The sequence below is a fragment of the Benincasa hispida genome, chromosome 9 (assembly GCF_009727055.1).
Source record: "Benincasa hispida cultivar B227 chromosome 9, ASM972705v1, whole genome shotgun sequence".
In the NCBI taxonomy this organism is placed as follows: domain Eukaryota; kingdom Viridiplantae; phylum Streptophyta; class Magnoliopsida; order Cucurbitales; family Cucurbitaceae; genus Benincasa; species Benincasa hispida.
The window spans coordinates 58,198,393-58,206,420 of record NC_052357.1 but is presented as its reverse complement, the minus strand read 5'-3'; positions in this window follow the sequence as shown (position 1 = coordinate 58,206,420).

The following is an 8,028-nucleotide window of genomic DNA, read 5'->3' as shown; positions in this document are numbered from 1 at the left end:
GTCTTTTTTCTTTTAAATATGAGTATGAAATTAGATAACCAAACATAAAACTTAACGAATGGAAATAGTGTCAATAAACTTAATTTTAAAAAAATTAGAAATAAAAAATAAAACAATAAACAAACGAGGCTATATAGCGGGTGATTTGTGTTAAAAAACTGGCAACTTCTACCCTTTTCTATTAGTATATTTTAGGAATAATCAGGTAAATAGTAGTAACTATACTATCATTTTGGAAAATAACAAAAGGCAGAGTAGTTCTGAATACAGCAAAACGCATGGAGATCACGTGAGTCAAACTTTTAGAAATCCTAAAATGCCCTTATCGTCTCTTTTAATTACAGTGTAATTAATTCAACATTGGTAATATAAGACTATAATTAATTCAACTATATATTCCAGCAGACTTTCCATGCTAACTAACTTGATTATTTCAAGCGGATAATCATCCTTAAATCTCGCGATTTTAGTAGTTATTATGAATTTATGTATCAAATTTAATTTAATACTTATTTTGAATTTTCAAATCTTCTACAAAAACTAATTTTAAAATCTTCATTTGAAATTTAAATTATCATACTATATTAATTATCCCCAACTGATATTTATTGTTCTATTAAATTTAATCAAGATTCACAGTTTTAAAATACTTTTGAACATTATATTTATTATCCTTTTATTTCAAACATAAAAATATACAATACAACACGTAGCCCTAGCTTTCTTCATTTTTCAATAAAAATTAAGAGTTTTGTTCAATGGTAAGTGAGATGAAAATAACTTCTATCATGACTTCCGATTTATTGAAGTTTATGTTGCTTCAAACACATCTTTTAAACATCTTGTCGATCTAATCCAATCTATGGTTTTTTCGACTTCTGAATGTATTGTTTTTCGGTTAACAATATATCGAGATGGCAATAGAAATCCTAATTTGACTAAAATCGCGGAAAAGAATTGATGACAGGTCTACTTAGTAGGATGAAAGACTCAGCTTAATCGACCACGACCGATAGTTCAAGTCGCAAAATCTCTTCTTTCAAAAGTGATTCCTATCGAGCTATTAAGAAAAAGTAGGCCAAGCATATAGATGGTGTTGGTATTAACCTATTTGCTATGGGGGTCTTATACCCACCTTGACTGATTTGATCAAGGAAGGATGTACCATCCTCGAATATTGTTTGTTTCTCTTCTATTCATCCGATCTCCACGATTTACATCAACACCACGTCATAATTGGTTAGTAATTTCAATTGGCGATTTTTAATTGGTATTTTCACACTATAATCTAAATCGATTTCTTTCTTCATGAATGTAATTATTTAGATAAAGTTTTTATTAGTCCAACCTTCACTTTCTAAACTAATATTTCGGTCTAGAACCAAGAAAAAGAATTGTTATAGAATTTTGGGTAAGTTCAAAAGCCATGTAGATGGTTTGGTTGAGTGATTTTAAATTGCAGTGTATTTGTTTTTATGTTTAGTATATTTGTTGGGCGTAGTTTTGAAACTAATTACACTGTATTTGTAGGTCACATAAACATCTCATTGGAAGTATGGCAAAAAACTTTCAAAAGATCTTTGATGACTACAAAACCCTCATTTGAATTACAGTGTAATTAATTTTTCTTTAACCCTAAAATTTTCCATCTGAATTTTTCGAAATATTGAGTAGAGTAGAGGAAATGATGGTTGCGATGATAGATTTAGAGACAATGATTCTATTCACAACCGCACCAGTGTTGGCAGAGGAACCGATTTTGGAGAGGAAAATGACGATAACTTTGTTGGAGAAGAGATCGGTGCAATGATTAGAGCCTAGTCAACTGATAGTGTCTAGATTACGTTTTAATTACAATGTAATTACAAATATTTCTTAATAAGTCAATTGCAATCTCATTTGTATGGTTGTGGTAGTTTAAACTTTTATAAATTCGTTTATTTTTTATTTTTAATTTATTTTGCCATTTTTATGAATGAAATGATGATTTGCTATTTTTACAAATGAAAAGTTAAAATCCATTTATCTTCTCGTTAGCCCTATATTTTATTAATTTAATGTTTTTTCACCTGTAAGATATAAATTTAAAATGCTAGGCAAAAGTTTGTGGCATGGGCTGGTATATGACAAAACTTGATTATTGATCATGGGGCCAAGTTCTTGCAAGTTGGTTTTGGTTCCAGAGGTTTGTATTTAAGATAAGACAAAAAAAAGAAAAATCCTTGTAAAAAAGAAAGAAAAAAAGACAAGACAAAAAAATGTCACTTTTTAACCTTACAAATTATTTAAAATAATTGATAACAAATTAACAAATTAAAGAAAATAAAAAATTAGTTTTTTTTTTTTTTTTTGAATTAACTCATTTCCTTGTAATAGAAACACTTTATTTTCCTAATTGCAAAATCATTCATATAATATAAATAATAAAAATCATCATTCATAAACTAAGACGTGGAGTTAAAACAACTTCAAGTTGGGTCTTTTTCTAATATTATTTACACTAACACTCTTCCATATCGAGTAGTTCTTCATTTGGTCTACCGATTTTGAACAGTGTTAAATGCATAATTTGGAAGGCAAACGAAATTCCTCGGCACATCCTTTGGCCATTACTAAACTTGTTCATCCAATTCAACTTGAGCTTTAATTGTTAAGAAGCAAAAGAGTCCACGTCATTGTTACTGTAGTACTGTCAAATCCTGCTAAGACAAGAAAGCAAAATAGAACTTTGTTAGTAGTTTTAATTAATGCCAAATTATTAAAAAATATATCTTGAACTTTACAATTTGTTTAAAAAATATTCCTATACTTTAAAAACTTATCTTGGCAATGCAACCAAAGTAAAGTCTCACATTGGTTGGATAAGAGAATGATTATAGGTATATAAATGAGGACACAACTAACTCCACTTGTATGAGACCTTTTGGGTTGAAACCAAAAGTAAACTCATGAGGGTTTATGTCCAATGTGGACAAAATAGACTTTTTACCTAGGTATAATTAGGAACAACTCGTGAATGATCAACTTGCTTGTAATGGTTATATCTATGGATGCAACTTGTCCAACAGTGCATAAGAGTGCAACTACAGATCAATAATTAAATGCCCTATAGTTAATGAATGAAGATTGATTAATTAAAGAGTTTAGTTAATTAATTTTGTATCATTAAAGCTTAAAATATGTAGGTCTAATAGTCCAAAGAAAGGGTGTTGTACATCCTTCTCCGTTGATCAAATAATATTTATAATTTACCGATTCATTACTACCTAAACTACTAAGTAATACAAGTGGCAAGACTAGGTCCAACTATATGAAGGCTAAAATAAAATCTTTCTAAACTAAATTATCCTTTAGATAACAGTAAAAAAGGGAGTTTTGATTTTATTTGTCAGGAAAACTAAATTCTAGAAATTTAAAGTGCAGAAAATTAAAATATATTGAGCAAGGGAAGATGATACACGAGATTACGTTTGTCGATTAAGAGATTGTTGGGTCTATGGATCAATTTATCGATTTATCATGTGAATTGAGTTCGTGGGTTATCTAATTATCTAGCCTAATTAACTACATAGTATTGCTAAACAGACCCCCTATAGAAAACCGACATGGATATCGATTCCTAAATTAACTAAGCATTGTCACGCAAGCCTATTTACTTAACTAATCTCATTGAGCTCATGAATTGATTAGGAAACTAGATGAAATTGGCCCAATCTAACCTACGTTTTATCATTCCTTAGGTTTTATTACCTTTCATTACTGATGACCCTAGGATTCTAGAAGTTGGATGATAACTATAACTCTACCGATTTGCTACTCAAATGAGTCGTGCTTTCGTTACAAACTTATGCATGCAAAGAATACATTTTCAAGCTAAGCTTTGAAATGACTAATCTATCATATTAATCGAGCATAAATCCAACAGGAGTCCCTACGGGGGATGTTCGAACAACCGTCTGCACAACTCAGGCATCACACTCTAAAAAATATCTTCAATTCCCGTATTCAAGATTTGGCATTTGTTAGAGAACACGTTCTCAACATGATGGTCCACTTCAATGTGGCGGAGATGAATGGTTCTGTCATCAATGAAGCCAGTCAGGTTAGCTTCATACTGGAATCTTTACCTGAATGTTTCCTGCAATTCTGTAGAAATGCTGTTATAAACAGGATTGACTACAACCTGACTACTTTGCTCGATGAGCTACAAACATTCCAATCCTTGATGAAATCCAAGGAGCAGAAGAGTGAGACAAATGTTGTTGCATCCTCTAATGGTGAGAGTAGAGCAACGTCTCTGCTCAATAAGCCTCCCATTTTGGGGATAAGATCGGATGAATAGCTGAGGATATAGGGTTCAAGACGGAATTCACACCTATCCGATTAGGGTTAGTACAAAGGTTTTTCCCTTCAAGTGTTGATTCTCGGTCTTAAACAAGGAGCCTCACCCTCTCGTTGGCCCGAGAGGGATTTGATTTGTTGATTGGATCACAACTCAATTGTTCATTAAGGGATTAGTGGAACTTAAGAAACAAGAGGTAATTTCGGGGGTAAAACAAAGATTTGACCCAGCCGTTATTACGAACAACCTGTGAAGGGTTAACTTACTCATCATGGTTATATCGAGTGGACATAATATATCTACAATGAGGGGAGTTCAGCTATGGGCTTTAGTGGAATCACCCATTAGTTAACGAATGGGGGTTAGTTCGGTCTAATGAGTTGATCTGATTAATCTCGGATCGTTAGAGCCCATGATCTGTAGGTCTGCGAGGTCCCCCCACCAGCTCGTAAATGGATTAGCTCTATAGTAGGTGATAAGTTAAATGGAAATGTTCAAATTAGAATTAAATGAAATTGGAGAAATAAATATTTAAATATGATTTAAATATTTGAAGATGGAATTGTGTGAAATTAATTTAATATTTGATATTAAACTAATTAGAATTATTTAAATTGTTTAAATAATTATTTATTAATTTTATTAAGAAAATTAATTTATGAAATTAATTTTATAAAATTCATAATATTTTCAATTTTATTAAATAAATTGATTTTTGAAATAAATTTATCACAAATTGAAAAAGAAAGAAACACACATAATGGAAAATTAGCATTCTCCATTGTGAGCATTCTCCAACTTCCCTTAATTTAGGCTTATTTTGAGTCCCACAACTCAATCTAGAGCACTAAGAGAATAGTAGGGAAGATTTTGGGGTGGTCTACATCAAGATTCGGAGAAGATTTGAAGCTGGATTCAAGTTTTAAGAAAGTTCTACAAAGGTATGTCACAAAACCCATTTATTTCTGCTGAAGCATGCTTTTATTTCTGCCAAAATTAATGAATTACAGTGCCTATGTATCTTGGTCACTTTCGCTGCACGATGGTAGTTTCATCAACTGGTATCAGAGCATCATATAAGCATTCAATTCGATTTAATTTTGGTTTGGTGGGTGTTTTATATAAGTTATATGAAACTACTGTACTGATATGGCTTTTGAAGTTTTGGCTTTTAATTTCTCTTTGATTTCTAAATTAAATATGTAATTGGCTCTTGCTTGATGAGCTTATATGTGTTCCCAAGAGTCTCTAATTAAGCTGTAAATCAAAGAAACAAGTAAAGAGGAAGCGTTGTAGATTCCAGAAAATCAGCCTCTGTTCATATCGTCGTTTAGCTTTAGTAGCTAGACGATCATTTAGCTTCATGCGTTAGACGATGTGAAGAAAAGCTAAACAATCATGTAGCTTTGGGTGTTGATCGTTGAAGTGTTGAGCGCTAGATGATCGTGTACCAGCGAGAGCTAAATGATACATTGTATTGCTATATGATGGCACTACACGATCGTGCAGCATCACGTAAGAGCTAAACGATGCATTGTAGTGCTATTCGATGGTACTACACGATCGTGTAGCTTCGGGTGGGAGCTAAACAATGAATTGAAGAGCTACGCGATAGAGCTACATGATCATTTACCTCTATGCGGCAGATGAGCGATGCGTCGAGAGCTATGCAATAGTACTAAACGATTGCTTACCTTTGCGCTTCAAACGATCAACGTCAGGCGTTATACGATGGCACTAAGCGATCGTGCAGTAAATGTCTGGTGCTAACGATCGAGTTGTGTGATAATGTTGGACACTAAGCGATCGTTTAGCATCCTCTGGCACTAGACGATGATACTATGTGATAGAAGGCAGACACTACACGATCGTATACCTTGGGTAGGCGCTATGAATTGGTACTAAACGATCACGCAAACACTAAACGATCAAGGAAACGCATAACGATGGTCGTCATTGTTAAACGGTGTGACTTAGCGAGATTTTGAACATGATGTGAGAGTTGCCGGTTAGACCGGTTCTCTTGGGGTTCAGTCCTAGCCACAAATGGTTTTTGGCTCGTCCGATTCAGACGATTCGAATCCGGTTCAAGCTCTTTTTGGAGCGGTTCGAGCGGTCTGAAAGCGATTCAGATGCTGTTTTGTAATAATTAGGGTTTTTTTTTTTTTTTTGCTTGTTTATGCCAAAACTAAAACCCTATCAGTTATTTTCTAATAATTTATGCATGTGATGTATATTATAATTAAAATCTTGTATGTGCATACAGTATGCCCTGTAGATTTAAAATCCCACCGTAGGAAGCATGTTACATGCATTTAAAGTATGTTATAAAATGTTATAATATATAGTATGCATGTTAGAGTTTCTTTTATTTAATAAAAAAGTTATATTAGATATTGAGTGCCTTTGTTATTTTTCGTGCATGTTTAGCATGTCTAAAGTTTTGTAAGCTGTTATAAAATTGGGTTAGACGTTTAAATCCATAACAAAAAATAGTTGCATTCTTGCTTAGGTTAACCACTTGTTTTAATAGTTAAAATAAGTCGTGGGAACATAAGGTACAAGACGGAATTCATTCCTACCCGATTAGGTTAGTAGAGAGGTTGTTCCCTTCAAGTGTTGATTCTGGGTCTTGAACAAGAGGCCTCACCCTCTCGTCGGCCCGAGAGGGATTCGATTTGTTGATTGGATCATAAATCAATTGCTCATTAGGGGATTAGTGGAACTTAAGGATCAAGAGGTAATTTCGGGGATAAAATAGAGATTCGACCCAGCCGCTATTAAGAACAACTTGTGAAGGGTTAACTTATTCATAATGGTTATATCAAGTGGACATAATATATCTATAGTGAGGGGAGTTCAGCTATGAGCTTTAGTGGAATCACCCATTAGTTAACGAATGGGGGTTAGTTTGGTCTAATGAGTTTAGCCGATTAATCTCGGATCGTTGGAGCCCATGATCTATAGGTCTACGAGGTCCCCCTACTAGCTCTTAAATGAATTAGCTCTAGTATAGTGTGATAAGTTAAATTGAAATGTTCAAATTAGAATTAAATGACATTGGAGAAATATATTTAAATATGATTTAAATATTTGAAGATGGAATTTTGTAAAATTAATTTAATATTTGATATTAAATTAATTAGAATTATTTAAATTGTTTAAATAATTATTTATTAATTTTATTAAGAAAATTAATTTATGAAATTAATTTTATAAAATTAATAATATTTTCAATTTTATTAAATAAAAATCAATTTATCAAAAATTGAAAAAGAAAGAAACACACATAATGGAAAACTAGCATTCTCCATTGTCTTCTTCAAATAGCTCACTAATTACTCACTTCTTAAGTCTTCATTAACTCCAAGCATGAGCTGCATCTCATACAGCTAATCTCTTTGCATGATCGTCTGCAATATATTAAGAAGATTGGAGTGATTTTGAGGCAATGCAACCAAAAGAATTTCTCTGAAAAATTCGCGAGAAGAAAGTTGTTCTTTTTTTGGGTTGCTGCTATGAGCATTCTCCAACTTCCCTTAATTTAGGCTTATTTTGAGTCTCACAACTCAATCTAGAGCACCAAGATGATAGTGGGGAAGATCTTGGGGTGGTCTACATCAAGATTCGAAGAAGATTTGTAGCTGGATTCAAGCTTTGAGGATGTTCTACAAAGGTATGTCGTA